We start from the raw sequence: 26,675 nt of genomic DNA, 5'->3' as shown, positions 1-26,675 counted from the left end.
GCTGGGAGTGTAATTCAATTTGACAATATGACAACAAACCAGCTTATTTCCTTTAATGAGGTAACTGACTTTGGGAATTGATATTAAGAAAACAATGAGGGATATTTTGAGAAATTTCAGTACAAATGGGTTCACCACAGTCTTATTTATGATAATGAAACTTTGAGAAGTTTAAGTGAGTTGTCATATATTTATGTATGTGATATATATAATGGGATGCTAGACAGTCTTTAAAGTAATTTGGAAATATTTAATGGGATTAGAAAATGCTACTTATAAAGTTGTTTATTCAGTATTATTAATTTTATTTAAAAATATAAAAGCTAATATGCATAAGCTTTGAAGACATGCATCAAAATGTTAACTGTGGCTATCTCTAAGGGGTGTGCTTATGGATTCCTTTTCCAAAATTTCTTCAAAGAGATATATTAATTTTGCAATCATTAATTTTTATGTGGAAAGAAGAGTGGACTAATAAAATATGCATCTATAATATAAATAATGAGATCATTAAAAAATATGCCTAACTGAAACAGTAGAGAGAGACATTCTTAGAGGGTTTCAGTGCAAACAGAATCATTAAGTGTAGTGATTCTCAAATGGGGCATGATTTTGTCCTCTGAGGGACATTTTTCAATGCCTAGAGACATTTTTGATTGGGGAAGGGGACGGTTGCTATTGGCATCTGGCAGGTGCAGGCCAGAGATCCTGCTGAACATTTGTCAATGTGCAGGACCAAGACTAATTCAAACTCAAGAGTTCAGGAGTGTTGAGATTGAAAAACCCTACTCCAGAGGAAAGATCATGAAGTTGGGATTCTGAGATCCTCATCTCTCTTGAATCCATTGATACTTTCCTGACCTTGGTGGAATCACTTGCAGTCTTGTTTCTTTCATCAGTAAAATGGAGCTAGCAATTTCTTTAAAGGGGATAGATGAGTGAAAAAGAGGTTCTGAGACCAAGTGGCAAGAACACATGTAGGAGTAATTCCTATTTGAGATGAAGGAGTAATTACCAGCATTATCTATTTCTCTTTGCTTTGAAGCAGACTTACAAGGATTTAAGTGTTGCATAAAAGTTTACAGGAATGTACAAATTTGACTGATTCAATGGGATCTCCTGTTGTATGCATCAAGCACATAAAAGAAGAATTTCCTGCAGTCCATTACAAGGGTCAATAAAAGCCTACAAAACATTTCAAGCCAAATTGCCTCACTCTTTCCAATGTCAACTTGGAGTATTTTGAAATTATAAAAAGAGAATTTCTTTTCCACTTGGATACACAGACCTCAGGTTTTTTTGCCCTTTTCATTTTAAAAGTTATAAGCTCTCTTTGAAACTAAAAGCTGTTGACTGTCTGCCTTCAGCCCAGGGCATGATCCTGGAGTTCCTGGATCGAGTCCCACATCAGGCACCCAGCATGGAGCCTGCTTCTCCCTCTGCCTATGTCTCTGCCTCTCTCTGTGTCTCTCATGAATAAATAAATGAAATCTTTAAAAAAAAAAAAAAACCTAAAAGCATTTATCAGTGTTTATTTTTAAAAGATTTTATTCCTGTATTTATTTATTTGAGAGGTAGGGAGGGGCAGAGGAAGAAGGAGGGGGAGAGAATGTCAAGCAGACTCCTGCTGAGCATGGAGCCCAACTCAGGGCTCCATCCCACGACCCTGAGATCACAACCCGAGCCAAAACCAAGAGCCAGACATTCAACCTAATGAGCCCCCCAGTTGCTCCAATGACCACTTTTTGATAGGAAGTTTCTAGAAAATGGAACCTTTGTATTTAAGTGATTTAGTTATACAGCTAGAATTTTAGCTTATGGCTCTATATGCATTCACTAATTCCACATAATAAATTCTTTATTCTTCATTTAAAAAGTAGGCTGATAATATTTACTTGTTGGTTACTAGGATTAGTGACTCCAGTCCTTAATGATCTGGTCATCCTCACCCTTTTCTTCTTTGGGAGGTGCTCTTTCCATCCTACCAGGCAAATCCCTGTTCATTCTTTAGGTGTCACCTGGAGGCCACTTGTCCAAGGAGATCTTCCCTTTCTCAAGATTAAGTTAGACTGTTGCTATATGTAATCCTGGAATCCTATATCTCCCTATAAAGGTATACATTGCCTTTATAGAATTTGATTATTTGTTCAATGTTTGCCTTCCCTTCCTGACTGTAAGTAAAGATGGAAAAAGAGTGAAAGTGGGATCAAATATAACTTATTCACTCTTTTGTATACCCACTCTTTTGATCCACGCCTGGTGCATATTAGGTGCTCAGTAAATATTGAGTTGAATGGAGCAAGGCACGATACGATTATAATCTAGAAAAGATTTCCTCTAATAAAATAAGGCATTAATTAGAAAGTCACTTTCCGGCAACACTAAGAGTGGTGGCATGTGAGTTGATATTGGAGAATGTGTTGAAAGTGGCTTGGGCTGCTAGAATAGGGTCTATGGCCAGAGGAGTGTGCAAGATGGGGAATGGAGGAAGCAGGATAAGGCTTAATGGGTCTCTGGAGATACTTCTCAGGGCTCATGCTCCCTAAGGCACTGATTTACCCACAGGGTTTCTAGTCAGCAGGGTTTGTGTCCCAGGGTGGTTCTGTGGCTGAACCAGTACCCACTGCCTGTATACTTCATGAACTCATTTCCATCATTTTGTGGATATTAGTGGTTTTTTGATACCATCAGGAAAATATATTCTGAATGTATCTTCATATAGTTACTTGAAATAAAAGTTTGTTGAAGTCACCTAAACAGTTCTGATTAGAAATTAATACTGAGTATCCAGTCTATCAGAGAAGGTTCCAACTGTATGCTCACATGATTTGGGGTTCTTAGTGCCAGCTATCATCAAATATAAGAAAAGAATGGCATTGTTGATGTAGAACTCATCTTACTCTTAAGCCATAGGACAGAGTCAAAAACCCGTATCCTAGTGACTGATCTGACACTCTTCCAGTTCTTTCTATTGAGGAACTTAATTTAAGATGTATCTCAAAACTGACTACCTTTCCTTTAAACTTTTATCTCATTTTTTTTTTGCTTTAAAATTTGACAACATTGCTTAACAAATACATGCTAATTGTATTTTATATTTGAATTGCATTTTTATGTCCCAAAATAAATGCAATTTATACTTTTACTTATATCATATAATATTGATTTTGAATGTACAGAAATGTTCAAAATAAAATACTTAAGTAAAACGAGTGAATAAGAAAAATCTTAAGTGTAGGTGGTAGACAAATAAAACAAGATTTGAGACTTTAGAAATCTTGGAATACTATAAAGTACTATATAATAGGGCTAGGAGGATGGGTTGATAAAATATTTTGATAAAATACTTTCTCTTGGCTTGTACAATGTGTAGATCGGCATTTTTCTAATGCAAGAGGACATATATACCATTCAAGTGATCTGAGGATCTTTAAGATCTTTTGTTTCAGGTTATATCATAGGTACAGTGTCTGTTCAAACAGTAAGATCTGAAATCCCAGAGCCTGGGGATTAGTGGGTAACTACTCTTTCCCAAATAAGGCAGGTATCTACATATAGAGATTACCCTATGCCCCCACCTGATTTACTATTCTTATAATTCAACTTTTATGTTAACAGTATTAGAGTCCATTTTAAGTTTTAAAGTACTTATAACCCAGTCAGTACTGAAAAGCCGATTATTAACTACATTTTTTGGTACAATGTTATTGTGAAGAGTCAGATTCTAGAGTCTTTATTGAAATTTTGACTCTGCCATTTATTAGCTCTATAACCTGAGTCATAGCCTAACCTCTCATAGTGTAAGTTTCTCAATCTATAAATAAGGGACAATAAATAGTTACTATGAGATTAAGTGAGCTACATAGAGAGAGCATAGACAATCTTGGCTATTATTACGATTAGCAATTGTTATGAGTTGAATTATGTCCCACCAAAAAGATTCATTGACCTCCTAACTCCCTACATTGGAATGTGATTTATTTGGAAATAGAGTCATTGTAGATATATGTGATCATTCTGGATTAGGATGGGCCCTTAATCTAATATGACTGATGTTCTTATAAAAAGGAAGGTATGGAGACCCGCACACAGGGAGGATGCCATGTGATAACAAAGGCAGAGGTTGGAGCGAGGCCACTCAAGCCAAGGAGCACCAAGGTTGGCTGGCTATCACCAGAAGCTGGAAGAGGCAAGAAAGGATTCTATCCAGAGTCTCAGAGAGAGGATGGCCCACATGATGCTTTGATTTTGGACTTCTAGTTTCCAGGACTGTGAGAGAATAAATTTGTTATTTTAGGCCACCTGGTTTGTAATACTTTGTTATGTGGGCCCTAGGAAATTAACATAGTAATACAGTGCAAAAACTTTAAATTTTATAAAACAGAAATTGTACATATATAGATTCTTCTGCTTTTTTCTCTTTTCTCTCTAAAAGTCAACTTTTTCTAAAACTTCTTTGGTTCTTAATATATCTCTTTGTTCTAATTTTATTTTTCTCCCATAACCTTTCTTGGTTTAGGATAGTATGTTAAAAAAAAAAAAAACCCACACACACTGGCTTAAAAATATGGTAAAAAAAAAAAAAAAAAGAAAGAAAGAAAAGAAAAAAACAACAACAACAAAGCAATTGCTCAAACAAAAGGCCAAACAACAAACAGGATGAAAACAAGAAATGACCACGTGAGAGGTAAAAGTGATGCTTGCTAAGCCTGAAGGTATGAGAAAAGACTAGCTGAGTAAATAACATGAAGATAAATAGAAGCTGGACATGAAAACTATTATTTAGATGAGTACACAAATGGAACCTTTCCTTGTCCAATTCCAGCTACCCTGTATTTAAGAAGGGAATTTTTATATCATAATTTCTACATGCTGAGTATAGTATAGAAACTAAATTGCTTCTCATTTGTTTTTCAAGATAAGTTCCTAAATTTTGCTCACTTGTTCACTTTGGAAACATTTAGGTTAGTTTTTTGCAAAACAAATCTTAACCCTTTCCTAAGTGAACACACGAGGGTAGAAAGGTACTTTTTCTTCTGTCTCCCCAGGAAAAGTAAATCTGAGCAAGATAGTCTTCTCACAAGGAGAAAAGACAAGGTGGGCCCCTCAAACAAATGAGTGGACTTGACTCTTGGGCTTCCTCCAAGTCCTGTGGTGTCCCTTATTCTTCCAAGTTCCCGGGTTTAGAGTGAGAGTTGGATTCCTCTCTGGGATCTCCCTGGACCACTAGAGGATTTAATCTTAAAATGATGAACTCTAGAGATACATTGTCAAGATAAAATATATGTCTAAACTCTATTATTCTGGTCATGTTAATATTTAATTCAATACGAGTAGTGATTTACTGAAAACATTTGTTTGATTTTCTTCTTTACTTCATACTTTGTTCCTTTCTCTGCCCTTCCCAATGACCTTTATTTTTCAAGTAACATGGAAAAGGTGAGGAGAGTAGTTGAAGAGGAAGAGGAGGCAGGGCCTGCAAATAAAGTAAATGAACCCAGTATTCTGTTATAATTAAAGCAAGCAGCATTAGGTTTTGGGTTATGGAAAAATATCCTGCGATTCTTAGATATAAATACTTGTAAGGTCATGCCTGTTATTACATATGATTAGAGTAGAAAAATCATCCAGGGGTATAGTAACAAAATTTGACTAAGACTGATTATTATCCTTGATGTCCCTGACGTCTTTTTAAAAACTCAAATATGAAGGCAGACCTAAGAATTTAAAAAAGTATAATATATCCCAATATTAACATCTTAACATACAGATAATCAGATATATTATACAAATTTGCCTCAATTTCTGAAATAAATGTGGTATTGGAAACTTTATTATTCACTTAGCAAATACTTACATGGCACTTCCTATGTATCAGGCATTATTTTAAGGACTTTACAAATATTTACTTATTTAATCCTTTTAGCATTTCTATGGATTAGGCACTGTTACCATTAATTAACCCTATTTTAAGATAAGGAAACTGAGTAACAGAAAGTTTAAGAAACTTGCCCAAGGTCACACAGCCAAGGATGGCACTCAAATCCATGTAATCTCCGCCACTGTGCTATAGTACATCTCCTGTTTCTGTTAATTAAACTTTTTATCTGTACTTTTTTAAGTAGAAGAAATCCCATGGTAAATTTGAAATGCAAAAATCCATTTTGTTAAGTGAATTTTTATCCATCAAATTTATCTTGTATGAAAACTTCTTTCTCATAAACTGTTTTCCTTAAAATAAGATCTATATATAATTTCAAATGTCTTTGTAATAAATATAAAATATAAACATATGGAATCTTTCCCTTTGAGGAAAAAAGGATTTTGGTAATCATGTATAACAGACTCCTTTCTACCATAAAAATTCATAGTCTTCTATCTGACGTTTGTGTTAGAAAATTCTAAAATTTCTTCTGCATTTCTATGCTTCATTTGAATGAAGCAATATGTGATAAAAAGTGCTGGCTCTTGGTCTGGCCATTTCTTTAAGAAAGGCAACCTTATCCACAGTTATTTTTTTCCCTGCCCCTCCCAGATTATTTTCCAGTGAAGTAAGGGAGTAATCATGGAAGACTGCCATATGGTAACAGTGAGCCATGTCAAACACACCCACCTAATGGTAAGCAAGCCACCAATGACTAGGTGACTTTCCATTTATGACCTGATAAGGACAAGTACTATCCTAGGTACAGAGAGTGCATGTTGTAACACACAAATTGAGAGCTCACTTTTGAATCCAGGGCAATTCTAACTGGTTTGTAGTGCAAAATCTCAATAGTTACACTTGCAGCCAGATGACAAAGAGATGAAACACACCCAGTCATCTCTGTATATGAGAAACCTTGTCTGGGGAATTTGAAGAAATCGCCAGAATTTCCCTACAGTTTCCAGGTATTTTCTTTTCTATGGAACACACACAGATGCTTTTCTGTTGCTCTTGGACAAAAAGTGCATGTAATGAGAATGTGTCTGCTCCTTTTGTTTCATTCACATGCTATTTTAATGATTGGAAATTTAGTCAGAATTGCTAAGGATTTGTTTGTTGCTGAAAGTGTGCAGGAATAAAAGGGAGAGGTGTCATACACAGAGCTGGAGCAGTTGGTATTGTTCATCCAGTACCAAATTTTTTAGAAGAATCACCTGCCCTCCATGTCTTCCCCTGTACCTCAAATAAACAGCAGCCAACAACCACAAACTCTTATCTCCACTCCCAGAGGACTGTGGGAGTTTGATGACTCAGGTCATCTCAAAGAAAACACTGCATTTTAGAGAACAAGCTGTTTCTTTTAGTTGGAACAACACAGTAGCAAACAATAATACATAATAATAGCAAAGGTAATGCCTTGAGCATATGACCTCACTCCCATTGTGATTTTCCTTCAGGGCTTTCTGGGAGGGTCCCGAGAGCAGATTTCCTGAGCAGCTGTGCAGATTCTCCAGAAAGGCCAATGTCTTTTACTGTCTTTTTTCATGAATGGATCAGCACTGGGAGGGGAACAATTGAGTCATGTGTATCATCTCCAACAATCACAAAACTTTCACTACAGATTTCAAAGGAATATGTTCCAACCACAATAAGCGCTGAAATGTGAGTACTGAGAAAAAAAAAAAAATCACTGGATATTTGAAAGGGTGGTTTCGGGTCTGTAAAAAAGCAGCCACTTTATCAGCTTATAAAGCAAGCTAGTTCTCCAGTGATTTTAGCCCATGACCTGTTACTTTCGACTTTCACCGTTACCTATTCAGAACATGGTTGCTCTGGTTTCAGTAACAGGCTTGAGTTGAGTTGGTTGATTGGATTGGTTGGTTAAGTTGATTGGGCTATGAGCAAGGATGGCTTTCAACTGTTGGAAAGACAACCATTACCAAGAACAGATACACTTCTTCCCTTTTCTGAGGAAATTGATTATTGGGTCAATTGTGGCTGAGAAGTGGGAGATGATTGTTCTTGATGAGCCTGGAAACCCTAGCGATATCAGGACTTCTTGGATAGTGCAGGCCTTTCTACTCCAAGACTTCCAGTACTCTGGGCAAGGTGAGAAGGTCTACATTCCTAGAGTGGCCCACAGTCAGGGTTTTATAGAGTTGGTCCCAATCTGCTCAAATATATGAAGCCTCATCCAGGAAACAGACACAGACACTTTATATGGTCAGTGATTACATATTTATCTGGGAGATAAGCAGAGTCATCTTCATTGACCTAGGGGACCCATTTAAAAGAGCATGATTGTGTGAATTGGTCTGGATCTTCCTGGGTTTTCCCAGGAAGCAGACATTGAGATGGAGGTTAGCATGTAAGAGTTTATAGAGAATACTTCTGTGATCAACACCCAGAGAAGGAGAGGTAAGGAAGCAGGATTTAGAAGAAGTTGGAGGTTGTGATGCAATTTCAGTGTAGACTCCAGCCAATCCTATGGGAGGATGGGAGGACCTTTCTCACATTTGAATAAGGGGTCAGGCTTTCACATGCCACCACCCATCAATCTGTCAGTTGATGTGGCCCACCCTTAGATGAGGTGTAAGCTTGGGCTAAGTGACTCTCTTCAGCAGATGCAATATATATATATAGGGATTGAGACTTGAGAGCTATCTGTCAGAAGTGCTCCCAGTATCCAGGGAGTAAGTCCTTCATTTGTAAGGGGGAGGCTAAATGGAATATTAGCCTATCACACGAGGAGGCCATTTCCATATATGGCCCTTCCAGTAGAAATTTCTGAGATGACAGACATACTCTATCTGCATATTATCTGCACTAATACAGTAACCTTGGTTACTGTATGGTTATTAAGCACTTAAAATGTGATGATAGTGGATATTGAAAAACTAAACTTTTAGTTTTATTCAATTTCAAGTAATTCAATTTTTAAATTGATGCATAATTCACATATCATAAAATTCACCCTTGTAAAGTGTATAATTAAATGGCTTTTAATATATTCGCAAAGTTGTGCAACCATAATGACCCTTCAATTTTAGAACATTTTCAGCACCCGAAAAAGAAATTCCATACTCACTAGCAGTCAATCCCATTCCTGCCTTTCCTCAGCTCCTGGCAAACACTAATATATTTTCTGTCCCAATGCATTTGACTGGCCTCATAGAACAAATAAGCAAGTTTTCTCTCCTCTTATTTTTTTGAAGAGTCTAGGAAGGATTGGTTTTAATTGTTTCTTTAACTGTTTATGATAGAATCCACTGGTGAAGACATCTGCTCCTGAGCTTTTCTTTTTGGAAAAAATTTCAATTACTGATCCAATCTCTTTACTTGTTGTAAATCTATTTATGTTTACCTCCTGAGTCAGTTTCACTAATGTGTATTTTTCTAGGAATTATCTATATTTTTTAGGTTATCTCAGTTGATGGCATATATTTGTTCATATCATCACCTTAAAATTCTTTTTTTTTTTTTGTAAGGCTGATAGTAATGTCTCTTCTTTCATTCCTGATGTTAATAATTGGATCTGTGCTCTTTTTTCCTCAGCCAGTCTAGCAAAAAGCTTGTCAGCTTTTTTGATCTTTTCGAATAACCAAGAAATGGTTTTGTATTTTTTCTCTTTTGTTTTTCTATTCTCATTTTATTTATTTCCTCTCTATTCTTTATTATTTTCTTCTTTTTCCTTGTTTAACTTTAGCTTGTTGTTCTTTTCCTAGTTTCTTAAGGGAGAAGTGTAGGTTACTGATTTGAGATCTTTCTTCTTCTTTATATAGGCATTTACAGTGATAAATTTACCTCCAAGTATTGCTCTAAATATCTGCCTTAAATTTGATATGTTGTGTTTTCATTATCTCAAAGTATATTTGTATTTCTTTTATGAATTCTTTGATTCATTGATTATTTAAAAGTTTGTTGTTTAATTTCCATACACTTTTGAATTTCCCAAGTTTTCTTCTGTTGTTGATTCCTAATTTCATTCTATTGTAGTCTGACATTGTACTTTGTGTGATTTCAATCTTTTAAACTTGTTGAGACTTGTTTTATGACTGAATATGTTGTAATATTCCATGTACATTTGAAAAGAACATTTTTTCTGCTCTCATTGAGTGTTCTATAGATGTCTCTTAGTCAATTTATATTGTTTTTCAAGTTTTGTATTTCCTCAATGATCTCCTGTCTAGGTTACTAAAGTCTCAAATCATTATTATTGCTGAAATGTCGATTTCCTCCTTCAATTCTGTCAGTTTTTGCTTCATACATTTCAACTTATTTGTATCCTTGAATCTGAATTTTGTCTCCTATAGAGAGCATTTAGTTGGATCATTAAAAAATAATAACAATAATTTCTGGGGGTGCCTGGGTGGCTCAGTTGGTTGAACATCCAACTCTTGATTTTAGCTCAGGTCTTAATCTCAGGGTCATGATTTCAAAATCATTTCTGGCAGTCTCTGTCTTTTGATTGAAGTGTTTAATCCATTTACATTTAGTGTCATTACTGATAAAGTATAATTTATGTCTGCCATTTGCTATCTTTTTTGTATGTACACTATAAATTGTTTGCTTACTACTTTATCACTGGCTTCCTTTGTGTTAAATGTATATTTTCTAGTGTGCCATTTTTATTCTCTTGGTTCTTTTCTTTTTATAACTTAAAATGTTTTATGATTGCCCTGGAGATTAGAACTAACATCTTAATTTTTAAAAAGATTTTATTTATTTGTTTGACACAGAGAGAGAGAGAGCACAAGTATGGGGAGTGGTAGGCAAAGGGAGAGGGAGAAGCAGGCTCCTGTTTACACAGAGTGAGGGAGCCTGGTATGGGGCCTGATCCCAGGACCCTGGGACCATGAACTGAGATACAGGAAGATGCTTAGCCAACTGAGCCACCCAGGCACCCCTTAACATCTTAATTTATAACAGTTTAGGTTGAATTAATATCTACTTAATTTTTAATACTATGCAAAAACTTTGTTCCTATGTAGCCCTGTTCCCTTCCTATTCTTTTGTGTTATAATGGCCTTACAAATTACATTCTTATAGTACATGCTTATCAGCATAGATTCATCATTATTGCTTTATGCAGTTGCCTTTAAATCACAGGAGAAATAAAAAATTTAAAAATCAGAAGAAAAATAGAGTTACAAGCAAAAAATATCTTAATACTATTTTTTATATTTACCTATGTACTTACCTTTACCAGTCTTTATTTCTTCATGTGGATGTGAGTTCCTGCATATAAGCCATATTTCCTGTTTCTTTACATGTCTCATATTTTTTTTGTTGAAATTTGAACATTTTAAATCATGTGGTAACTCTGGAAATCAGATTTAAACCCACTGCAGGATTTGTTGTTGTTGCCTTTTGTTTGTTTAGTGGTTTTCCTGAATGAATTCTGTAAGTCTGCATTATTTGTCACTGTGACCACGAAAGTGTCTGCTTGATTACATTAGTAGTCAGCTAATGTTTGTACAGAGATTCCTTAAATGCCTGGAACCAATAAGTCTCCTAGGCTTTATTGAGAGACTCTGTGTGGGTGTCGGAGCATGCCTTCTAATATTTGGGCAGACAGTTTATAACTGCTTTAGCCTGTACTTCCTGCTTGCACAGAGCTTTAGGGTCAGCGAAAGTTGAGAATTTAGGGCTTTCTCAAGTCTTTTCTGGGCATGTGCACAGCTCTGGTCTTATGTACAACCATATAGACTGGATTCCCAGAAATATATTAGAGCTTTACAAAGCATCCTATGAATATATTCTTTTCCAGCTTTCCCTTAATTTTTTTTTCTCAGTTTTATTTTTTGTTTTTTCCTCAAATTGTTAGTGTTGCCTTAGGCAGGTGTGCTATTAAACAATTGCCACTGATTGTTTTCAACAGATAACTCCTGTTTTTATTGATGAAGCTGTGAGAGTCAGGTCAAATAAAGGCAGTCCCTGCAAGTGGAGCTTGCAGGTATTTTGTGGGAGCTTCAAATCTGGTGTTTTGGGGGAGCTTCAAATCTATTCTTCTCCTTCCAGTGGATGTTAGACTGCTGTTTTCAAAACTACTACATTTGCAAGGTTTTTTTTTTTTTTTTTATGGCTACTGCATAGCTGAGAGAGAAGGATTGGAATTGGGTCATTTAAAATGCTACAAAGCTAGTTATTCTTAGCAAGAACTAGTATTTTCTTTGTATCAATACCTCTCAGATTATTGCAAGTCTTTGGTTAATTTCCAGAGTTCTAAGATGGTAATTTTGACCATTTTTTCCCAATGTTCATGTTGCTTTTATGATGGGGGGGGGATTAGATTTTCATAGGTCCTATTCCATTCTTGCTGGTGTCACTCCATGAGATTACTCTCTGCTGCGCTGTCCAGTTTAGATCTAGAGACTTTGGTGAAGACTTGACCTCCATAGAGTGGATGTGAGTAGTGAAGACTCAAACAGAGAGATGTAGTAAGCCTTGAATGATATCCAAGTTGAAGTTACATTAATCTCAACATTAAAGAGTGTCTTATTCTTCTTTTCAAAGAATAACTGCTTCCCTTAGCGGGGGATAGAGGGACAAATGAGTTCTGAGTAAGAGTTGGCATCTATAGATGAACAGAAGTCTTCAGTTTTGGCTCACAAAATAAGCATCCTTGCTAGTAGGTGTGCATTGTTTGGGCATTTGTCTGGACTCTCTCATACTTAGGACACCAGAAAGGATTCCTAAATATTTATCTAAATCACATCCTTATTAATAAAGTACTTATTTGGGTTTTCTGGGTGGGAAAGTGGAGATCCATACTGTGTGCAAACAGTCCTATTGGCAAATGCTGTTGGTGGTAGCCCAGAAAGAAGTATAGGATGGCATTTCCCAGACAACAGAGGCATCATGGATAGAGAGCCAGTAGAGTACCTATGAACAATGATTAGTGATAGCTCCTTGTTGTAGTTTGATTTGGATGTTTTTTTCTTCCTACCACAGGAGCTACCCAGGACCATGTTTATTTACTTAGGACTCTGCTTGGATTGGATAGCCTTCGGTCATTGCAACTTCAAGGCCTGGTTTACAAAGTTGCCTTAGTTTATTATGATGATTTGGTAGAGAAACAAATGCTCACTACTACCAATTCCACACTGATGCATAATGACTCTTGGTAGCTGAGCGTGGGGTACTCTGGGGGACAATACAAAGTGAGGTTAGTCAGTTCCTCTTATACTACTGGGCCATGGCTGTTTCTGGACTGGGTGTTCCAGTCCAGATCAGTCTAGGCCTGATCCTCAGGCTGTTTCTTCACTATTAGGTGCTACAAAGGATGAAGCATTTGCTCTGAGGGCACCAGCAGGAAGTGGACTAGAGAAGTTGATGGCATGAGTTTCTTTCTCGCACTTACCTTCTAGCCAGGAGCTGAGAATAAGTACCAAAGCTTGCTTCACAGAAAATTTCAGAGGAAAGGGTAAGGTTTGGTGTATAGGATGGGACAGGATTTGTTACATGGGCTGTAACATGTGTTCTTTATAGTAGTTAGGACAACAGACCAGCCCCATACGACAATCTTCTTTCCTGTTAGGAACTTACTGTGAACTCTGAGCAATTAATTTGTTCCTGTGTAAAGCTGCAATATTAGGAAGAAGCTGGGCAGTCTGATGGGTTTTCCCTCATCTCTCAGGGCAATGGAGTAGGAAGAAATGGGGCTGGGGGCTGGGTAAGTACATTTGGAAGACTAGAATGGCTAGCTGTGCTGATTGGGCTCTGAGGAATGTGAACCTTACTTCTAACATTGTGATTATATGGCACAGCATTAGTTGTAAGGCCACTGGGGAAAGGGATTTAGGACCTAAGGCCTCAAGTATGATTTGCTGTTTGGGTTGAGGCCTGGCCAGCAGTGGCGCTATGGGCCAGAGGCTATCCAAAAAAAAAAAAAAAAAAAAAATAATAATAATAATAATTAATTAATTAAAAAAAATACAGCTCTCACCAGATCTGTGGCTGATGCTAGAATGGGGACTCTGTGGAGACAGGAAATTTAGTTGGGAGTTGAAGTTGAGAAGCTCAAGCAGAGCATACATTGGATTTCTGATATTAGTTGGAGGGCTAAATAAGGAAGCTAAATATGAGGGCAGGAACATAAAGTAGAAACTCTATCTGTGCTTAGAATGGTTAGCGTTTACTGAGCATGCCTGCAGTGGTGGGAGATGTTCCAGGCACCAGGGAGGTGTTCTAGTAACTCATTTAATTCTTACCACGACTTCAGGATGTAAGGACAACTGCTCCCATCTTCTTCTAGAGGGGAGACTGAGGCAGGGCTAGTAAATGGTAAAACCAGGATGCTACCTCTGGAAGTCTGGGTCCATGGCTTGAATTCTTGACCACTATTCTGTTGCTGCTCCTGATGCATCTTGCCTTTGGATTTCATGTGCATACTTCAAGATTACAATGAGTGGTTTCAGTCAGGGCTGGAGTAGGCTAGCAGCACCGGCATACAATGACATGCAGAAAAAAATAGAACTTTTGGAATTTGATTAGGCAGGGTGAGGTGATCTGGTACTGGGAGAAATGGGATCTCATGGTCCTAGAAAGGATGAGATCCAAGGTACAAATGAAAAGGTTAACTGAGGCAAGGAGAAGGGATAAGACACTCATTGAGACCCAGAAATGGGTCTTGTTGGCTCTTATGGATCCAAGTGATGTTCATGTCTCTCATTTCTTTCACTTATGTATCAATCACTTCCATTCATGAAGTTGTTCTTGGTGACTTCTGGGGTCATCCATTTTAGATTTGATTCTACTGCAGTCTCACTGAGATTTGTTGTTGTTGTTGTTTTTTTAACCTGTAAAATGGGATGAGAATTGAATAAAAAATTTCATTTGTAGGGCCTGGCAATGCACCCAGCCGACCCAAGACTCTGAATTAATGTCTGTTTGCTCTCTTGAGTCATCCCTCTGATCTTTCCCCATCTTACCTACCAGTACATAATAGGTATCTGGCACATATTTGATGATTGCTTAAGTTAAGCCTCGTCTTACATAAATGTGCATAGTCCTGTAGGCTCAACTAAGGAAACTGAGCCAGTGTCCCTTCATCACCTTCCATCCTGGAACAACTGCTAACGGGTGCATCAGAAGCAAAGTCAGCCTCTGCGTTGACAGATGCACAGTTTGCATGAGCTTCAGCCGCAGTGTGAGCCCTAGAAACCCAAGATGACAATTAGGAAAAAGAACAAACAACTCCAGAGGAAAGGTGTCCTTAAAAGTGGTGAGCAGCAGAGTAAACAAGCAAACGGCTGTGAAGGAATCAATCATTCAATCACCACTGATGGCCTGCCCTGTCCAGGGGGATATTATCTGTTGGATGCAGCTGTGGAAAGGTGATCTCAAGACCTGTTTTGGATTCCCAGGCCTGTCTCAGATCTTTCTGTTGTCTTAAGAAAAATCAGTTCACTGCCTTTTGGCTTTCAGTTTCATTAATAACAGCCCCCTGTTGTTGAGTACTTACTATGTGCCAGGTATGGTTTGATTTTAGTGATAGCCCTAGAGGGTAGGTAATATTAATTATTCCAATGTTACCTATGAGGAAACCTAGTCACATGGAGGTTAAGCACCTTGCCCAAAGATGGGACTCAGGTCTGGACTGCTTAGTTGCAGAGTCCACATGCATAAACACTAAGCTTGACTATTTCTCATATTCTAGAAGGATGAGTAAAACTGTTCACAAAATTAGTGAAGCAAATTTGCTATTAAATGTGTGGAATCACGTTTGGATTTCTTGTTTTTAAAGGCTGAACAGTGTTACAGTTGTAATATGTCAGATGTGGAATCACTTCCTCAACTGCTTCTAACTGAAAGCATGGTCTTGATGCACTTCAGTCTGTTAGATGAAGTGACCTAATATTTCTTTAATGCTATCTTGCAAATTATGAGTCAGGGATTCATTATGACCATACATTGCTCATCTTGAGCTGGCAAGCACCCAGAACAGTTTTATGAATTCTCACAAGGCTAGAAGCTAATGGAGCCAGCCCTGCAACTACCCAGGAGAACACGAAAGCTTCAAGACGAGGTACAACACCAGTGCACACCTGCATGTCATCAGTGAAGTCATTAACTGAGCAGACAAGAACAGCCTGCCATCATGTCTGCTTATTGTCAACACTGAAGAGGTATTGACAGTGTTGAGACAGGTTGTCACTGGAGGGAACTGAGACCGAATCAACAACCAGCAGAACATCCATTCCAATGGAACCTGTTCCTCGAGGTGCTACGTCAAAACAAAATGTATGGGCTACATCCATGGGCAATGCTCCAAGCTGCCTGCTCAGCCCCAAAGGCTGTGAGTTCTGTATACAGCAGGTAAAGTATTGCACAGCTACATTGGTGAAGAAATGACTACTGAACTGAGTTCAAACTCAGAATGTAAGTGGAGCCAGGATCTATTTTTCCAAGGCGTAACTGAATTTTATTCCTCTCCTACACACAAATAGGAGCCACTAAAAAGTGGTATCACAGTCTTGCTGGAAGAGCAGCCCTTCTCTTTTCATTGAAAGCATAAGAATTTGCCCCATTTTTGGAGGAGGCCAAGCCTCACTTGCAGGAAGATTGCATTCATTATGTGAACATATTGGTAAGAAATGAATCCTAAGTGAAACACCAACATTCTTAGCGACATAAGTGACTTGGTATATTCTAGAATAGTAATGAAAACTATGAATCCATGGCATCTGAGAATTCAAGTTATGTGGAAGAAGGAAGGAAAAGTAGGATTCATTTCAAACACCGGACAAAGTGAGATATGAGGAAACAGAGAGAGATAGAGAAAGAGAGGGACGGAGGGAATATATGTGCGCGCGTGTGTGTGTGTGTGCGTGCGTGCACACATGTTCCATCTTTGCCTGAAATTTGTTCCGCATTTGCTTGGAGTCCCAGTTGCATAGGGGGATCCATTGTGGATGAGCCTGTTCCAGGTATCATGGAAAATAGTTCCCTCCTCCATTGTTTGGAATTACGACTCTGCCCGTGGTGGAGAGAAACTTTTAAACACAATTACACTATCAAGATGTACAGTGAGTGAGTCAAAGGCCTGGATCAGCTTGGCCTGAGACGATAGAATCAGAGGTAGGTCATAAATCTCCAGCTGTGTTAGAGTGTTTGCCATGATGCAGTGGCCCTGGTTGTGACAATATCCCTGCAGGGGTGATGGATGAGCCTTACTGACATCAGAACAGGCGGGAATATTACAAGGAATATTAACAAGAATCTTGATGAAAGAGTCTCAGCAATTAAGTCCATGGGAGAGCTTTAATCCAAGTCATAAAAGACATTGTAGACTGGAGATATCTTTCCATTTGACCAATTCAAAAAGCAGGCCATACATGGACTGGTAACCTCAAAGTATTGCTAATAAGTCCATGACATATTGTATTATTAGAATTAAAACTTGAGCTTTTTTTTTTTCCCAAATAATTGGGTGACTGGATGAGGATTTTACAAATTCCAGTCAATTGCTGCTTGCTTTCACTTAACTGTGTATCACCACCATTCGTAAAGCTGTCATTGATGATAATCTTTTAGAGAACAGGGATTAGTTTGTTTGTAGAATCTGTTTGATGTCTAGGGAAGGGTTAGTCCAAGTGAAGTTAAATGGCACCTGAGGCAATGGTGGATAATGTCTTAATGTCTTATAACAGTGTCCTGGTTCACCCCTCCCTTCCTCTCGTCAGCTTTGCTCTCCCTTCTTGTCTGTCCCTCATCTCCTCTTCTTCCCTCTTTTCTCCCCTCTCTCCCTCTTGTTGGTTTCCTATCTCTCCTCACTTTCCTCGACTTTATTCAGTCTTCCCTGCTGAGTCTTCCTTACACCTGACTGCCTGTCAGGCTCCTGTGGGCATCACTTTGTGTCTCTGGTATCATTCCGAGCTAAGGTTATGACTGAGCTTTTAATGGTACTGAATATCCTCATGTAGACAGATTCATGGGATGAGGAACTTATACTCTCTGCAGTGCTGATCACTCGACATGAGGCTAAGGCAGGATGAGAGTCACCACCCTAGATGGTAGCCACCCACATGGGAATGGTGGCAAGATATTGGAAGAGTGAACTGCTGAGCTGCTAAAGGTAAGAATGTCTAAAAGACACATGGAGGCTATGTCCTAGGGTCCATGTTTTTTTCTTGGAATGAAGAAGACATTTCAACCCCAAACTCAGTCTGAAAGCCACTTGCCAATAATAAAAACAATATAAGACCCCCCATTTTACATCTTCTGTAGCTAGCAGAACATATTGCACAGGAACAGAGCACAGAGGCAACTGGTGATACCTATGAGAGAGAGCTCCAGTTAGAGAAAGAGAGATGTGGCAGAGCTGCGGCACTATGCAAGCAGAAGTAGAAATAACTGAGGGCAGGCTTTTGGAATATGTTTTGGAAGAAGCCAACCTTTTTAACGCTATCTGTAAAAAACTGTACTTGTGTCAATATTGGGCAATTGAAGGAGCAGAGGATGCAATGTAATAAGGAGTCTGACCGGTGAAAATGGCATCCCAGCATGGACCTCTGCATGACGAAACAGAAAGGAGCACATAGAAGAAGCTGGATGAGTCAGAGGAAGAGAAATTCAAGTCCTGGTCGGAACAATGGTGATTCTCCATTAGATTCTGATAATTTCTTAATGATACTAAATTAGAAATTCATATCCAATCCCCAATCTGGGTCACTTGTAGTTTTATGTATATACTTATGCTTAAGACTATTCAAGAGCAGATCTTCTCAAACTTGGCTACATTTGGAAAACACCCAGGAAGCTCTTGATGCCCAGGTCCCACCTCAGTATAATGAAACAGAATATCTGGAAGTGTTGCCTGGTCTTCCATATTAAAAAAAAAAAAAAAAAAAAAAAGTTTCCAGGCGGTTCATCAAGATTGTGAACTACTACTCTAGAGTAAAGAGTGTTTTAATTTCGTTTCATCTTCTGGGTTCAGAGCTCTTCAATAAAACTTTTGTTGTTTTCATAAAGTGCCGAGTTGAGCAACCCTTTCCAAAGTGGGTTTCTTAGAGTGCCAGTCCTTTGAGATGTTGGAGAAAAATAGAGGATTCTTTGGTCAAGAAGTCTGGGAATTCAGGGCACCTGGATGCCTCAGTCAGTTAAGTGTCTGACTCCTGATTTCAGCTCAGGTCATAATCTCAGGGCCGTGAGATCGAGCCCCAAGTCAGGCTCTGTGCTGGGCGTGGAGCCTACTGAAGCCTATCTCCCTCTTCATCTACCTTCCCCATCCATCCTCAACCCCCACTAAAGAAAAGAAGTCTGGGAAGGCCCATAATGCTCATTAGCATGTTAGAAACTTTGGGAACTCCTGCAATACAGAAATCTATCTAATTTCTTACTTCTCAACCTCTCCACAGTCTCCCAGAATAGACAAAACAAGGAAGCCCTCCAGTCACAGCTTAGAGTTGATTGGTTTGGATGGCGATTTAGCCAGGTGGCCAGAGTTTGCCTTCCAGCTCAGCAACTTACTAGTTCTGTTGGGGCAACTGACTTGCTCCCCATGTGCTTTGGTTTCCTCATCGGTAAAACAGAGAAGATAACATTTTGAGTTTTGATGAGTTTTTTTAAAAAGCACAGGGAGAGCATTGATGGAACAATTACCAATATTAAAAATTGGAAAGCACTCTATAATTTTATCACCTTTCCAATTTCCTGTTAGCCACAATCACTTCAGTGTCCCACTGACCGTTCAGTCTCAGCAAGATTGAACAGTTATTTGTTTCTCATTGAAACAAATGATGTCTTTTTTTTCTCTAGGACTATCATTCTTATGGTCCCTGGTGGTCTCCAAACCTACATGTCATCTGTAAATTCTTTCCATTCCTTGCAGCTCACATTTAATCTGATTGCTGCCTTCTTGGTACTGTTCACAGTGGTCATTGCATCTACCCTTCACTTTCTTTCTTTCTTTTTTTAAAGATTTTATTTATCTATTTGACAAAGAGAGATAGAGGACACAAGCAGGGGGGGTGGCAGGCAGAGGGAAAGGGAAAAACAGGCTCCCTGCTGAGCAAGGAGCCTGACCTGACCTCGATCCCAGGACCCTGGGATCATGACCTGAGCTGAAGGCAGATGTTTAACCGACTGAGCCGCCCAGGCATCTCTACCCTTCACTTTCTATTCCTGGTGCTCTTCTCCTAAAATCAGGAATTCTTCTAAACCTGGACTATTGGAATAGCCTCCCTTTGTTTTCTTTCTTCCAATATATCCAGTTCAGTAGTAGCAGGTTAATCTAATAAAAAAATCCATTTGAAGATATTATTTCCGACTAAGAGTTTCCCTGTTGACTCCCCAGATAATTATTACTAATTATTATCACCAGTAATAGGTAAATAATTATTACTAAGGTTTATTGAATACTCTCTATGTGCCAAGTTCCAGACCAGGCATTGAGTGTACAAAGACAGCGGGACAGGCTTCATCTTCATGACTTGACAGGGGAGTAAGCAGACACATAAACAACTGCTCTACAATGGGCAATGCTGGAATTTTACTACATACTATGTGATTGTGTGTAAACATGGATGACAGAGAGTCTGTGTATGAGTGTATGTGTATAGCTTATTTCCCCCGGAGTAGGAAGACTTTGAAAATGTATCACTTAGTTGAATTCTTACCCAATACATGGTTGCAGGTGAGTAGGAGTGCTAGGTCATCCTGAACTCATTTCTCCTTTCCATTTGAGTCCCAACATACCCAGCTTAACTGAGATCTCAGTAATCTTCCCCCACACAAATCCAATTATTTTACTCCCCATTTTCTAAATATGCCTTGCCTGCATACAGACCTTTGCTCATTCCATTTTGTCTGTGGTTGATGCGCCCTCTTCCACTCTCATATTTACCAGTCATTTTTTTTTCAAAACACGTTTGTTATGCCCTACTAACATCTGCATATTTTGGGTACTGATATGCACCCTAAGGCAAGATTCATTAAGGCAATGAAGGCGGATAATATCTACTATTAAATTGTGCACATCTATGTCAGTGGGGCAGTGCATTTGTCTATAGTTAACAGAGACTGAAAAGTAACAGCTGAGACATGGCTTATTTTTCACATAGAAAGGAAATCCAAAGGTTGGCAGTCTATAACTGGCATAGTCAACAGATACCTTGGCTCATTCTATGGTTCTTTGTCTGTAGTGTTAAAGGAAAGCCTTTATTCTCATGCTGAGAAAATGGCTGCCATAGCTCCAGCCATCAAGTTTGAGTTTCCACATATAAAGAAGGAAGAGAGAAAAAGGTCAGAAGAAACTCACCAGCTTGGTCAAACCCCTTTAAAGAACTTTCTGAGAAGCCCCAAATACCAGAAGTTGTCTTAGGTCTAGGCTTTAAAAAGCCCACACTGACCCTTCTCTGGATGTGCCGTCTGCATTAAGGATTTTTTAATCCACTAGGCCAAAAGAAATGCCCACCCAAAGCCCACCCACTCCTTCTAGACAGTGCTCTGAGTGCCCTGGAATTCTAGCCAAAAGGGACCTGAGCCCACTTCTAGGTCTGTATGGGCCTCTCTATGGTCTATCCTCCTGTGGGTAGAATATGCCACTGGTGTGCATGACCACAGGCCTGGGTGTTGACTGAGGGAGACTGTATGTGGGAGGCGGGTGAGCAGAACTATAAATGGAGCTTGGGTATGAAGACTGGAGTGTCCACATGCAAGGACTTACTAAGTCCCCTTGCTGTGTGGGCTGTAGCTGAGGGTAGAAAAAGCATGTGAATAGGCCATCTAGACCAACTCTCGCCCTAGTTTGGAACTTGAAAGAGGCCACGTATCCCAGGTCTTCCAGATATCATGAAGGTACACTTTTATTTAGCAGTTAGGTAGCTCATTTTATAATATTTAAATACTTAGACATCTACTATGCAGACCATTTGTACTTTGTGCCCATCCCAGACATGGGAATTTGCTACTTCTTGATCACCACATTTTCAAAGGAGGCTGGGAGACGTAGTTCTCTAAATTGGAAGATGAATAGAATGGGTATGGGATTTGGGGTCGACAGCCAGCAACCGATGCCGTGTGTGTTTGTGAGGGATGTTGGAAGGAAAGATGTCTTTGCCTTTTCCCGAAAGCATTAACAATTGCATCCCTATTGCAATAAATTGCAAATATGGAAACTGAGAGTTTATAGAAGAAAATGTGTAGATAATTTTTAGAGCACACAATTTGGCATCAGGCCTTATGTTAACACAAAGGCAAAGGTGAAGGTGAATAAGTTTGCAGAGTCCCCCTGGCAGGTGCTGGGTGTGTGGAAATGCAGAACTGGAGGTCTCGAGAGAACTGGCAGTGCTGTGGCTCCTGGAGGGGTAACCCAGGACACCCCAGGGGTGAGAGCTGAGATGTTCCGTTGGCAGCATCCGTGGGCTCAGAAGAGGCATGAAGGGTGATAAGAGGATGTTGAGGATTAGGGAGGAAGCCCAATCTTGAAAGAAGCCTGGATAATTTAACTGAGTAGATACTTCCCTGTTGAACATTCTCCTCAGTGGTTGGAGTTGCTCATGAGCAAAGTATTTTAAATAGAGGCTATAATAGATCCAGAAGGGAATATTTAATGTGGTTTTGAATAGTTAGCGTGTAATAAATTTCTTCCTGTCTGTTGGTCCCTTGGGTAATGAATGTTAACAAAAACAACCCAAAAAGATATATAATCTGCACACATTAGTGATTAATGTTTGTGATCTCTGAACACAATGTTAGGATTCACAGAGAAGAACATATTTCTTGAAAAACCGGATGCTTCCAGTGCTTGCGATCTTTAATAGAAATGTTCTAAGTAAGAAAGACAATCTTTCTTTGTACTTCTTTGGTGAGGAAAACCGAAATGCAAAGTGTCAACAAAGGCATGGGTATTGGATAAGTGGAAAAGCTGAGTGTCTAGAGTAAAGATGTGCTTCTTGCATGAATAACTTCCGAACAATCTGCTGAAGGAGTGATTTTGTATCAAGCTGAAACCCCAAACCAGCATCATTTTAATTTGCCAAGCACCTGTGAAAGAATACAGCTGCAAGGCCATGGGAAAACAATAGGAACTGTGACAGTTCATTAATATAAACCAGCAACTAGATTTATTTGGAAAAGTCATTGATATTGAATTACCCTGGAGGATGCAGTGACATTCCTGAAGCAGGCCAGCAAGCAGCTAACTAAGATTATAGATGTGTGCACATCATTTGAAACCGAACAGTAATTTGGTAACTATTACGATTTATTGTGTATGTCAAACAGAATAACAAATGTGTAAAGAGCCATGATTGCTTTAGGAAAGTTAGGTTTGTGTTGTATTCAGTTGTTTGGCTTTTTGCATGCAAGGTTATTTTGTTCTGGAAAATCAAGATAATGGTGTTGCCTCTACAATGATTACTCGTGTGTATATATGCATAGAGGGAAAATATGAAAGTACACATTCTTGTCTAACAACTCCGAGCCTTAATATAATGCTGATAAGAAACTAAAGAAGTTGTTTATTGCAATCAAGTCATTGCCGTCTTGTGTCGGCGGTGACTACAAATATTTTACGTATGATAACTCATAAGCAATCTGGCTTGCATAAAATGAAAGGTATCAACAGATCTGGAAGCAGAGAAATAGATCTGCTAACCACTCACTTTTATTGCAAACAGTAAAATGTAACTCTAGAAAATGGGAGGAAAGCAAGATTCTTTCGTATACTTGAAGCATCTGGGAAAATCTCAGTGTCTGGCCCAAACGCACAAGCCTGTCCATTGAACTTACTCCCAGCCATGAGACAGGCAACATTAGCCAATAACGTAGGAGCAAATGAAGAGAATGCCCCCATGCCTCTTAAGGTTTCCTCTTTGAATGCAAAGGAAGCACCAGGGTCCTTCAGCGCATTTCCTTCGATGCTTTTCTTAAGCCTTCCACCATCAGTAGTGAGTATCCGTGTCATACTGTTAGAACCACTGGAAACTGACGGACTTGCACTGTTGGTCGTCAGCAGCTAGCTTGTAGAGACCACTGAAGGCTTGCTGAGGGGGTAGCAGCGAGTAAGGACACCGTAACAGCCTTGCCAACCCCTGGGGCCTGGGTTTTTATGAGCCCCCTGGAAAGGTGGTCATGGTACACTGGTGTTGGCAAGGGATGTGCGGAACGTAGCGGATGTGTGCGTGTAATCTGCTACTGGGAGGGAAGGAGTTTATAGACCAAGAGCAACTCACTGGTCCCTTCAAGTATTGTCTTCCTTCTTAAGATACTCTCTTTTTTTTTCTCACATGAAATAATAAAAATGATCTCATATCCAGGAAAGATCTGATTTGAGACAGAAAAATCCAGGATTTAGGAGAGGCAATCCATTTAGAGACGGTTTAAATGTATGATTCTAAATGATGGGTCATGTATTACATTACTGGTGCTACACGGTTCTTACTTTTAGCATTACTCTCATTCCTCTTTCAAATCCTCTGATTCTAAAAGACTTTTCGAGTGTTTGGAGTTGCAAACTACATTACGTGATGAGAGAACGTCCAAGGCTCGTTCCCATTTTGTGAAATTCTCTAATGGCACTACTTAAAAACACAACTTTCCAAACAAACACTACAGTTTTTGTTTTGTTGTTTGGTTTTCCCATCATGATTGAAAAGCATTCTGAAAATACGAGGAATTATAAAATTCTCCAGGTTCCCCTGTAACAAGAGTGATAACGCGTTCGAAACAAAGGCAAGTCACATAGTAAGTGGAAGATGTGGAATTTCCCATGAAGCTTTAGCCACCACATCGACTTTAGTCTGTCCAAACAACTAGACAATGTGTGGAAGTGAATTGTAGCAACTGCCGTGCTAGTTGAGCCCTACGCCTTTTACGTGGAGCAAAATCCATGGCTAGCTCATGTGTGACAATGCAAGTCCCAGAAAGCAAATTTCTGCTTACGATTGTTGACAAGTGTTTGAGGAAAGAAAACAGAGGCTGGAACCTAGAAACGCAGAAACCAGATTTGATGTATGGACATGTTCTATTTAGATATTGCCTGTAAAATGGTTGGCAGCATTTAAAGTTGGGACTTAACACATTCAAAGTTGGATTTGCAACTCGAAAAATTAAAAGATATGATATCTGGGCTCATGATCCCTGATTGCATACTGGCGGTGGGGGAAGGAACACTATTTCTCGGGTGCAGCAGAGGTTCTCTGTTAATCTTTCCAGGTGACTCTCCATGCCTGCTGCTTCCAGCTATTCACACGTGCTACTGGAACCGAGATAATCTGTTTGGTTTATTCTATTCTTTTTTAAGATTTTTTATTTATTTATTCATGAGAGACACAGAGAGAGAGAGAGGCAGAGACACAGGCAGAGGGAGAAGCAGGCTCCATGCAGGGAGCCCGATATGGGACTCGATCCCGGGACTCCAGGATCACGCCGTGGGCCAAAGGCAGGCGCCAAACCACTGAGCCACCCAGGGATCCCGTTTGGTTTATTCTAAACCTCACCTCTCCAAAGACGGCCCAGTGCCCTTAGCAACCCCAGCTACATATTCACAAGGCCCAATGCAAGAATTCAAAAACGGAACCTACTGTTCAGAATTATTCAGAATTTCAAGATGAAGAGAATAGAGAATTAAGCCACTTGTGGGGCCCTTATAATCGGGGGGCTTTGTGTGACCGCATGCAGCCAGCCCAGGGCCTAAGAATAGCTCTGCATACAGGGGCTACGTTTGGCTTCACTCTGATCACTCAAGAACTGTGTTGGATGCTTCTCCTGATAGATAAAAAGTGCTCAAAGATTTCTGAAAGAACTCACTACCCTCGAAGGAACTGCAACAGGCAAATAAATTCCCAGAACCTCCAAGTAAGAGAGATGTCGTAAAGCCTTTGCTTATTTGTTTGTAGAAAGTTCTAAAAGTGAAGGTGAATCAAACCTAAGTGTTTTTAAATGATAAGACTAGTACCGATGAATGGGTGAAAATTCAGTGGTGTAAAAACATGAAAAAATGTTTCATTCCTTCTCAGAGCTTCAAACTCCCATCCAAGTTGCTTCTTATATATCCTGTTACAGATCAGTTTTTACATATCCTTCTAGAAATTTTCTACATGCATTCATTTGACACAAATGAGAGCATACTATATTTAATACCTGAACCTAAAAAAAGTTTTTTAATGTAACTTAGAGAACATTCTGCTACCACTACATGAAACTTATCCTAATCTCAACTACTGCGTACTAGTCCATTTCATGGCTACCTAAGTTTGCTTAATCAAATCTGAAAAAAAATGATCACATGGTTTCCATTATTTTTGTTTGTTCCTTTATTTTACTGGTACACGTTGCCACTGTATTCTTTGCCCAGGATGCTGTCTGCCCAGAGGTTTGCATGGTCCCCTTTTCCCCTTAATTTGGGCTCTTGTTCAAATGGCACCTTCTTGGAGCACATCTCCCCCTGCCGTTCTCCTTCCTCTTCATTTCATACCACTTCTCACTCTCTGAAATTAAACGAAATATTTGCTTATTTGTTCAGATAAGTTGCATGGGGGCAAGGTTTTGCCCTCTTTGTTCACTATTTCATCCATCCTAGGGATACCCTTGCTTTGTCACATGTGGGGAGTCAAGAAATCATCATTTAATAGGTGAGTGAAAGCTTTACATACGTGTTTTCCCCTTTGGATGAAGGAAAACATGCTGGTGATGCAAAGTCCAAGTCCCTGTGCACATCATTTTTTTTTTTTAATCGGTAGCTACAACTCGCTTTACCAAAGGTTGCACCAATTTATTCTTCTGCTAGCATTCTGGTTTCCTC

At 39.1% G+C, this 26,675-nt stretch overlaps 1 long non-coding RNA gene across 2 annotated transcripts in view; it reads left to right on the top strand.

Annotated features, from left to right (window-relative positions):
- Positions 1-6,718: 6,718 nt before the first annotated feature.
- LOC140613015 (uncharacterized) overlaps positions 6,719-26,675 on the top strand; it is a 38,730-nt gene continuing 18,773 nt past the window's right edge. The window contains exons 1-2 of one of the 2 annotated variants that reach the window (XR_012014155.1): positions 6,719-6,891; positions 7,384-7,588. This is a non-coding gene — a long non-coding RNA (uncharacterized lncRNA). The remainder of the gene's footprint in view (positions 6,892-7,383; positions 7,589-26,675) is intronic. The other variant, XR_012014146.1, reaches the window with a different exon arrangement.

The sequence above is a fragment of the Canis lupus genome, chromosome 1, assembly GCF_048164855.1.
Source record: "Canis lupus baileyi chromosome 1, mCanLup2.hap1, whole genome shotgun sequence".
NCBI lineage: Eukaryota > Metazoa > Chordata > Mammalia > Carnivora > Canidae > Canis > Canis lupus.
The sequence above is the reverse complement of the archived record's forward strand: the minus strand, read 5'-3'. Positions and strand labels throughout refer to the sequence as shown.